Below are 10,226 nucleotides of genomic sequence, written 5' to 3'. Positions count from 1 at the left end.
CAGATGGGGAAACCCAGGCTTACAGAGATAAGAGATTTTTTTTTCTACTATAGTTATGTGTAGCCGCTCTTTTTTATCCCTCCATTCTAGAGATTCATTAAAATTGAGAATAAAGCCACCTATGCCAGGCAGGGTGACACGGGCCAGTAATCACTTGGAAGGCTGAGGCAGGTTTACTAGGATTCAACAAAGTCCACTGGCATGGACTCCTGTAGGACTCAGATTAGAGTCTCCCCGCCCACTTCCCCAGCCTCCTAGTGGCGGCCTGAGCCTGGTTCCAAGAGAATTGAAACTCTACTTGCTTGGAGAGCCAGTGATAACGCTCAGGCTCCGGAAGGTCCTCCTACTCCCGAATCTTCACAGCTCTCCGCGGCTCCGCCCTTCACCCGACTGCGTTGTCAGCAGTGGCGTTCTCAGGCGGGCGGTGTAGGTGCTGGCAAGTGGATGAGCCCCCGCGCATTCGGTGAGGAGCTGGGAGACTGGGTGCTTGCTCTTCGAGCAGCCAGATCCCTGCTGGGGTCCTTGTCTGCGGCTGCGCGTTGCGTAGCCGCAGGACAGATGGGGCAACTCTGTCTTTGGCGCCGGGACACCGCGATCTGGACCCTCCCCAGCAGCTCCCTCTGCTGTCTACTCGACTCCTCCTTTGCTCTCGGTCTCCTTTCCCCTTGGGTCCCCTGGCATCTTTTCCTGCCCCTGAGCGTCCCTTCTGAAAGATTTCCAGGCTCGAGTGAAGATGATCTTCTGAAGCCCCCTTCCTTAGAACTATGCTGTTCCCGTTTTAGCGGTCTCTTGACTCTGTTCCTGGTCAGGTCGGCCACTTTCCTGGCCGGAACTTCAGGAAGTCTGTCGTAGTTCCAGTAAAGAGGATTAAGTCTTCAGCCTTCTCCGTGGCCAGCCGTGGAGAAAAAATTGCTGATCAAGTTCTCTGCCCTTTGTGCAGCTGCAGCCTGTGTCGGGCCCTGCACAAAGCTACAGAGGGTGGTGGCCACAGCTCTGCAAACCGTGTACTTCGCAGTCAGTGGTTTTGGCTTCAGCATTAAGATAGATTGGGCCTCGTGACCTATTTGATATAGGGAACAAGTGACTTCTTCTCAGGATATCAGGTTTTCTGCATTTGTGTAGAATATGTCTGCTCTCCAGTGGGGAATTCTGTTTTCTGAAATGTGACTCATTTTTCTACTCAAACTTTTACTCTATGGCTGGCTGGGAAAGGGTTAAGAAGGAAAAAGGGGAAAACTTTTTCAGGCTTTTACAACTACTGGGAAAAATCACTTTTCCTCTTTTAAAAAGCAGTTTCCCTCATGCTCCCCCATGCCTCTAGCTTTTGAGATTGTGGTCAAGGCCTTGGAGATAGATATTTGGTACTCTGCAGTGTTACTTTATGGGTTTTCTAAATGTGGGCAAAACTCAGTGTCCAGACAGTGCAGTAGTTCAGCATGCTTTACCTTGATGGTGGAATAATGGAATCTTCTCAGGAATGTTCTGTAATGCTTTGTTTGACTTTTACTGTTTTCAGTCTTTGAGAATTTCATATATTTCGATCATATTCACCCCCTCACCTGTCTCTTCCCAGATCCACACTCTACCTCTATCAGTCCATTCTAATATATATTATATATTACATATTATATAAGTATTATACATATATATACACACATAATATATGAGTATCTCTCTCTCTCTCTCTCTCTCTCTCTCTCTCACACACACACACACACACACATTTTTTGGTGGTACGGGTTGCTCTTACCTCTTTGGCTGCCCTGGAATCTGCTATGCAGACCAGGCTAACCTTGAACCCAGAGAGATCCTTCTGCCTCTTCCTGAGGTAGTAGAGTTGGGGATAGGATTAAAGGTATATAATAGCACACCCAGCCATGTGATGTGTTCTTAAAATACTGCCTACCTATCAGGAACACATAAGAGTGTTAACTTCCAGTCATTCTGGAATTTCAGTGTAGACGAAAGACCAACTGAGTCGTCCAGCCTTGTGGACTGCAGCCGCCCGTGGTGGCTTCACACCAACGGTTTACCGGGTTCTCTGGAAGAAGAGCTGGGATAGGAAACAGGGTGACAAGGGAAACACATGGAGTCAAGACGTGATTTCTTACTCAAGACTCAAACTTTATTTGGGCTCTCACAATTTAAGCTTTCGGGGTGAGACCCCTCCTCCCAGAGTCAAAAGTCTGCCCTGGGGTGCTGGCTCCACTGCTCCACACTGCTCAGCGGTAACCTGCTTGATTCAGGAAACTGTGGGTGTGGCTGATCAGAAGACTTCCCCTTGATCCCAGCGCTCCGCCCCAGGAGCTAGCATCAGGTGTTGGCTAGCAGTGCTCCCAGGTAATACAACGGAAGCTGCATTGTTCTTTGGAGAACAAAGGGCCAGAACTTTAAAGGCTGAGAGACCTTGGCTAGCCCGCAGGCTCAGAACACCCCCCACGCCCCCTCACCCCCGCTGCCACCCCTCCTTGCCGCCCCCCAATGGCTGGTGGAGGACACAGGAGACTGAATAACTACCAGATTCTTGGCCATTCCTTTGGGAGATTGCCATTGTTGGAGTATAGAGATTAATTACAGCCTGTAAACTACTCTAATAAATTCCCTTTATACATGCATATATCTTCATTCTATTAGTTTTATATCGCTTTGGAGAATCTTGGTTTATACACTGTCTGAATAAAATCTTAATTTTTCCTTCATGAGAGTTGAATTCTCAGTTGATACTTTCGTTCTTTCAGATCTGTAAGGATGATGTTCCACTATCTTCTGATTTGTATTTTTAGATTTATTTCTTTTAAGTGTATGAGTATTTTGCCTGCATCCATGTATTTATCTTGTGACTGAGCAGGCCAGAAGAGGGCCCTGACTCACTTAGAGCTGAAGTTACAGGAGGTTGTCAGCTGTGTGGGTGCTGGGAACTCAACCCATGTCTTCTGGGAGAGTGTCAAGTGCTCTTAACTGCTGAGCCGTCTCTCCAGCCCAAACTGTTTTTGATAAGCATGTTTACATTTGCATTTCATGTCTCTGAAGTAGGTGCCTCCATTTCTCCTCTTCTCTATATAAAGTTTTCTTTTCCTTTGCTTTATGATGAATTGGTGATAGAGGGCTTTGGTATATATATATATATATATATATATATATATATATATATATATTTCTTTAATGCTCTTTGAGTGCATCCAAGTAAGCAAGATATAATTAGATAGATGGCTGGATGGATAGATAGATAGATTGATTGAGAGCACTGGGTTTATACTTTCAACTTAATTTGAAAAATTTGGCAACATTATTTAGTTGTTTTTCTACTACTGCCTTTCAAGAAATCCAGTTACCACTTGCCCTTCTTATAAAGCTCACTGATGTTCTGTTTATTTTTTTTTCTGGGTCTTTTGTTTTTGTTAGTTTCTGTTAATACAACTTTCACCAGTTTGTTCTTATTCATCTGGTTTTATTTTATTTTTTAAAAATCCAAGACAATTACATTATATCCCTGTGCATTTTATGGCAATATATGCACACCTTGATTTGCTACTTCAGTATTTTTAAGGACATAAGTCAGTAATCATTAAATACATTCATAATGCCATAGTAGCATTCGAGGAGGCGAATTCGCAGAGAAGCTAGCCTGGAAGACGTGAGAATGAAAACTCAATTCAAATTAACTTTGTCAACCTGGATCAAACTTTAGGGAGTCTGATGCCAAGTGGTTATTGTTGGTTTTTCTACGCAGGGCCATCTGCCTACACCGCAGCACAGGTCACCTGTCTGCCCGCCGCATGGGCCGTGGGGATGCGGTGGAGACGTGGGCCGCAATGAGACACACCAGGCCAAACAGTTCCACGTAGGACTTTATTTAAGATGGGGAAAGGGGTAGCGGGTGGGAAGAAGGAAGGAAAGAAAGAGAGGGAAAGAGAGCGGGGGAGAAACGCTGCCCAGTTATATACGGGTGATGATGTAAATTACAGGTAAAGGTGGACCATTGAATTCTGGGTATATGGTGGCTGTTGCCTTGGCAACAGGCCTATAGTTCTAATTGTTGCCTATATGACGTCACAGGCCTCACAGGTCTCGGTACCAACATTCCTGCATTTTTTCCATTAAAAATAAAAGGAAAAGAAAACGGGGGTGGGGGGGTGGGAGGGGAGGACCCGATGATGAAAAGGAGTGAGGGCACTGTGTCTCTTAAACTACTTCCTGCTGTCTAGAGGTGTTGTCAATTTCGGGGTGTAGCTGACTTTCATCATCAGGGTCCACTTGGTACATGTTGGCATCAGGTACATTTGGGGACAGGGCCTCTTCCGTGGGCAGCGGCTGGTAATTCTGCAACAGAAGCTGATTAATAGTTTGGTTAGAAATTTTTTGCATTTGCCGTTGGAGGAATGTAGAAACAAGATTAATTAGGCAGGGAACAAACAATAACACCAGGAAGATGACTAGAAAAGGCGTTACAAAAGGAGTATCCACTTCCATATAGGGTTTTCAAAAATGCCAGAACTAGAGGTCTCACGATCTCTGAAGTTCTTTATGTCTGACTGAAGTTTCTGGATTTTGTTTCTCATTATTCTGGATTGGTTGACATAGAAACAGCATTCTTCTTGGAGGAACAGGCAAAGATCACCTTTTTCAGCTGTCAGGACATCTTGGCCCCGTCGGTTCTGAAGCACCACGGCTGCCAAAGAATCGATCTGCTTCTGGATAGTTAGCACAGTTTCAGTCATTCCCTGGAGACTGCTTTTAAACTGGGAAGTGAATGTATTGTATTGGGCCAGAGAAGTCGTTATTCCTGCCACACCAGTACCAACACCTATGGCTATTCCTGTAGCGACTAAGAGTGGCACGATCTGAACTGCCCTCTCCTGTCGAGCAGCTATCATATCTACAACTGGGATTGGCAGGGGCTCATTTTCCTGGATTACTCCCAGCTCAGGGAAAAGGAGTACCAACGTGCAAACTCCTGACCAGCTGGCAGGTAGGTGATGATATACTTGAGTGCCACAAAGAATTGACGTGTTCTGGATTGCAGGGCATTGTGGCAGAGATGATATATCACTGGAGAAGCTGTAAGTGACAGTTTTGAGTCAATTCCTGGGGGGTACACATAACCAACAATCTTTAAAGCGACCAGGCCTGGTGACATTAAGGAGCTGGTATGCTGAGGTCAAGGTTTGAAGCAATAGGCGAAATGACAAGTTAGTAAATGAGGGTTGCTGTCAAAGAATCAAGGACCTCAGAGGAGTGTTTAATTATCTCCCCTACTTTTCCAATATCTAGGGGTTGGGCGATTGAGACATATTTTCTCTGAATATGGGTGGTACTTACTGGGGAACTGGGCTGATTTTTACGATAGAGCTTACCAACAACTCCTATCTCCCACCTGGAATCCCATGGGTCTTGTATGTAGAAGAAAAGTGTCTTGCTGTGTTGATAGAAGAAATGATTGACCCGTGATCCTAGCATATGTATCTGACAAGACCAATATGGGCAGCCCCCATATTCGTCTGGCCATTTTTTACAATAATTTCTGTCTGGTCAAAGAGAAAGCAAGTATAGAGATCATAATACTTAGATGTGATAACACATACAGGGATGATCGTGATTTGGATCGGTTCCTGGCATCCGTCTATGGAGCAGTTTCCTGACCCTATTTGGAAAGACTGTTATCTGTGGGGGTTTCTTGAACCTCGAATCTCCAGATGCAAGGACTGCCCTGGATGGAAATGAAGAACAGCAGGGGTAGGACAAGAAACACATGTCTAATCCAATGAGGTCAAGCTCGGCTGCTGGAGTGGAGTCTCCTGTTCTGGAATTGGGGACAAGGTGAATGTTTTCAATGTCCTCCGGAGCTTAATAGAGCACGGTCCTGTCAGGGTTGACGTGTATGAAGAAGAGTTATCTTTAGGTGGGGGGATGAAAGGTTTAAGGTGAGATAGATGGACCCAATGAGGAAATCCTTCTAGTTTAGCGGCTGTAGGGGTCATGAGAATCACTTTAAAAAGGGCCCTGCCATTTGGGAGAGAGGGGTGAGGGCCGATGATTTGGAGGGGATAAGAGGACTTGGTCTCCAATGTTGACAGGTAAGTGGACAGGAGACAGTCTGTGGCCGCGGTAGGTGGTGGTCAGCAAAGTCTCATAGGAGAGAGCGAAGGTGGCAAAGCAGTGGGGTGAGTAGGTGGTCTGGGAGGGGAGAGCATTTAGGTGAGAGACCAGGAGTTAAAACTGGACGTCCATACATAAGTTCAAAGGGTGAGATCAGAAGAGGTCGCTTGGGGAGAGCTCGTAGCCTGAAAAGAGCCCGAGGTAGGAGTTTTACCCAGTCAAGGTGAAGTTCCTGTGACAGGTTAGCAAGAGTGGTTTTTAAAGAGCGGTTAGTTCTTTCTACCTTACCTGAAGATTGAGGATGGTAGGGAATGTGAAAATGCCAAGGGATGTTTAAGGCCTTAGATAGACTCAGAGATCTGGGAAGTAAATTCAGGACCATTGTCTGACTGAAGGGAGGCTGGAACACCAAATCGGGTATGATCTCTTGGAGGAGGAGATCAGAGACTGTCTGAGCCCTTTTGTTAGTGGTGGGAAAGGCTTCTACTCACCCCAAGAAGGTGTCCACCAAGAACAGGAGGTACTTGGCATGCTAGACCGTAGGCATATGGGTAAAGACAAGTTGCCAGTCAGTTCCAGAAAGGGAACCTCTAGCGTAATGGGTAGGGAAAGTGGTACAACTATATCTCAAGTTGGAATCTGACATCTGACAGATTTTACAAGAAGCAGTGATAGATTTGAAGAAATTTAAGTCTTCAGGAGTAGGCTGTAAGTGGGTCTTAACAAAAGAAGATAATGCTTGGCTGTTAGGATGAAAGAGTTGGTGAAGATAGGATAGAGTTTGGCGAGTGTCAGGGGGTGGAGGTAGAGATGTGGGTTGTAATGTAAGGATGTCTTGGGGAAGGTGAGATGAGTTTAGCCCTCTAAGGGCCGCAGCTCTAGGTGCCTCATCAGCTCAGTTGTTTCCCTTGATACAATAGAGTCATCCATCTGGTGGGATCTGCAGTGGACAATCTCAATAGCTGTTACCTCCACTGGAAAAGAAATTTAGAGGAACAGAGGTGTCTGCTTGGCTAATCTCTAGAGATGGGCTGCAGACAAGGACGGCATCTACATAAAGAAGAATTTTACATCTAGGGAGAGATAAAGAGAGTAAGTCAGAAGCCAGAGTCTGGTCAAATAGGTATGGGCTGTCTCAGAATCCCTGAGGTAAAACAGTCCAGGTAAGTTGGGTAGAAAAGTGGGTGTCAGGGTCCGTCCAGGTAAAGGCAAATATGTTCTGTGACTGGGTATCAAGAGGACTAGAGAAAAATGCGTCCTTTAGATCTAGGACTGAGAAATGAGAAGTTCCTGAGGGGATAGTAGAAAGAAGTGTGTAAGGATTAGCTACGACTGGATGGAGAGGAACCATTGCAGCATTAATGCGCCTGAGGTCTTGAACCAGGTGATAGGTACCATTGGGTTTCTTAACTGCGAGTATAGGGGTATTGAAAGGAGAAGAAGTGGGATGAAGGAGTTTTTTTCCTTAAGAGGTCAGAAATGATAGGCTTAAGTCCCCTGAGGCTCTGGAGAGAGAGAGGGTATTGAGCTTGGGTGATATACCTGGTAGGGTCCAGTAACTGGATTACAACAGGAGAATGATGTCTAGCAACAGAGGGGTTCTGGATGTCCCAAACTCTGGGGTCCACCTGAGAAGCTGGTAGAGGAAATAACATGTTAGTGTTAGTAGGTTGACTGGCTAGAAGGAGAAGTAGGGGAACTGCTGGTGAGCTTGGGTTCAGGCAAGTGGGGGGAGCAAAAGAAATTGAAGCCCCCAACTTAACTAAAAGATCTCTTCCTAATAAGGGAACAGGAGAAGTTGGCACTACTAAAAAGGAATGGGTGAAGGGTATATTTCTAAAAGTGCAGCTAAGTGGTGGGGTCTGATGAGGAAGGTAAGGTTGTCCTATTATCCCGACTATGGGAAGACGTGAGGGTGAGGTGGGACCCCAGAATTCCACCAGGACCAAGTAAGTGGCCCCAGTATCCGAAAGGAAAGAGATGGGCCTCCCACATACCACGATAGTTACCTGGGACTCCCTGCTGGTGATGGGCGAGGTCAGGTCAAGGGAGCTCCGGCCCCTTCATTTGTCCATAACCAAGCCTAGGAGGTCAGTTGGAGGGGTTTCTGGATGGGATGGCCCTCTGTTCTGCGTGACAGGAGGGTAATCAACAGCTCAATGTCCCTCACGATGACACCTAGGACATGGTCCTCTTGGTTTGCGGGGGTTGGGACAAGCCTTTGCCCAGTGACCTTGTTGACCACATCTATAGCAGGGAGCTGGTGGTACCTGAGCCTCGGAAGGCCAGGGGCCCGGGGTAGTAGCTGGAGCTGGTCAGACAGCTTTTGCCAGCATGTGGTACTTTTGTTTTCGGGCTTTTTCATCTCTCCCATGGTATACCTTGAAGGCCAGTGCCAAGACTTCTGCCTGTGGAGTTAGGGGCCCCCTCTCCAAGCGCCTAAGTTTAGCTCTTATGTCGGGGTAGCTCTGGGAAAAGAAATAAGTCATTAAAAGTTGCTTACCTTCAGGATTCTCGGGGTCTAGATTAGTGTATTGTAGTAAAGCCTTCGTGAGGCGTTCTAAAAGCTGAGATGGGTTTTCCTGTTTGTCCTGGACAACCTCTTGAAGTTTTTCAAAATTTATTGGCTTTAAGGCTGCCTTTCTGAGACCAGCCAGAAGGCATGTAACAAACCTGTCTCTGGCTAAAATAACACCTGTGGAATTGTAATTCCGTTGAGGGTCCTGGTCAGGCACTGTCTCAGATCCAGTTGGATAGCTTCTGTCTGTCTGGTGAATTTCGTCTGCATGCGTTTTTTGCCTCTTCCCAAACTCACTTGCGTTCATTAGGAAGTAAATTGTTAGTAAGAATCATATGAACATCATGGAAAGTCAAGCTGTAAGATTGAGTAATGTACTGAAACTCTTTAATAAAGTTAGAGGAATTAGAAGTATAAGAACCCAGTCTACTTTCTATTTGAGAAAGTTCGCTCAACGAGAAAGGAACATGTACTCTAACCAGACCATCAATTCCAGCAACTTCCCTCAGAGGAAGGACTGGCGCTGGGTCAGGTGTCCTCGGAGGAGAAGAACTTGGGGATTTAGCTGTAGCCTTAGAACTTGTAATCAGAGGGGAAAGGTTTGCGCCAGTTCACGGCGTTTGGAGTGACCTGTAGCTGGCACAGAGGGAGAGGAGGGATCTGGGGAGGTCAGGTTGGTAGACTCTGGGACCTGGTGAGAAGGGAGCGAGGCTGCAGTTTGGGATTTTGCAGTCCCAAAAGACCTGGTGCAGGTGGGTGGTGGCTTGTAGCACCATCTAGCAGAGGGTGGGTAGGTTTCATGGCTAGGAGAAGCTGAGATGGGGAGCAGGCAACGCAGAGGGAGGACTTAGAGCGGAGATAGATAAAAGCCTGAACATATAAAACTTGGTCCCATTTACCGGATTGCTGACAGTATGTATTAAGATCCTTAAAAATTGGGTCTAGAGTGCCATTAGGTGGTCATTTGGAATTATATATTGAGTCCTGACCTTATTACACAGGTTTATTAGTTTTGACCACTCCAAATTGTGCGTTAGTTTCAGAGACTTGAGATTTTCCAGAAGACATCCCAGTGGGGTTCCTGGAGGTACCGATGAAGACAATTTATTGCTCATTGGGTGGGTGGGAAAGTAGGAATGTTGTTAGATACAAGTCCAGCATCCTGGAAGAGTAACAACAACAAAATGTAGCTAAGCTAAAGGGCCTAGGCCATCGAGAAGGCCTTGAGGAGCTGAGGCGTTCTCAGAACTACAGAGGAAGTGCCCCTCCTGGGCCAGGACTTTGTCTGCAGCTGTAAAAGCCAATGGGGGATTTTAGGGTCACTTCCGGATTAGGGTACACCCGGGGGTTAAATGTCCTATCATGAATGTTAGCTGGAGAGGCAAATCTTAGCTCTAGAAAAGGTTGGCCAGGTCACTTCCGCAATTAAGATTCCCTCCAGCCAACCGAAGCAACTTACTGATAAGCCGCTGTTTGTTAAAGATGTGTAATCTGATAGCTGGGAGTGTGGAACTGTTTGGTTGGGTGGCCCAGAAACAACCCACGTGGCAAGCTGTAGCGCACAGCTCACGTGATGAAGCCTGTGAGTCCCAGGTTGCAAAAGTTCACTAGC

At 46.4% G+C, this 10,226-nt stretch overlaps 1 protein-coding gene across 1 annotated transcript in view; it reads left to right on the top strand.

Annotated features, from left to right (window-relative positions):
• The first annotated feature begins 316 nt into the window (after positions 1-316).
• LOC127670645 (zinc finger protein 709-like) overlaps positions 317-10,226 on the top strand; it is a 32,513-nt gene continuing 22,603 nt past the window's right edge. The window contains exon 1 of the mRNA XM_052165108.1: positions 317-463. The gene's annotated coding sequence lies outside the window, so the exon portion shown is untranslated. The remainder of the gene's footprint in view (positions 464-10,226) is intronic.

This window comes from Apodemus sylvaticus, chromosome 1, assembly GCF_947179515.1.
Source record: "Apodemus sylvaticus chromosome 1, mApoSyl1.1, whole genome shotgun sequence".
Lineage (NCBI taxonomy): Eukaryota > Metazoa > Chordata > Mammalia > Rodentia > Muridae > Apodemus > Apodemus sylvaticus.
The sequence above is the reverse complement of the archived record's forward strand: the minus strand, read 5'-3'. Positions and strand labels throughout refer to the sequence as shown.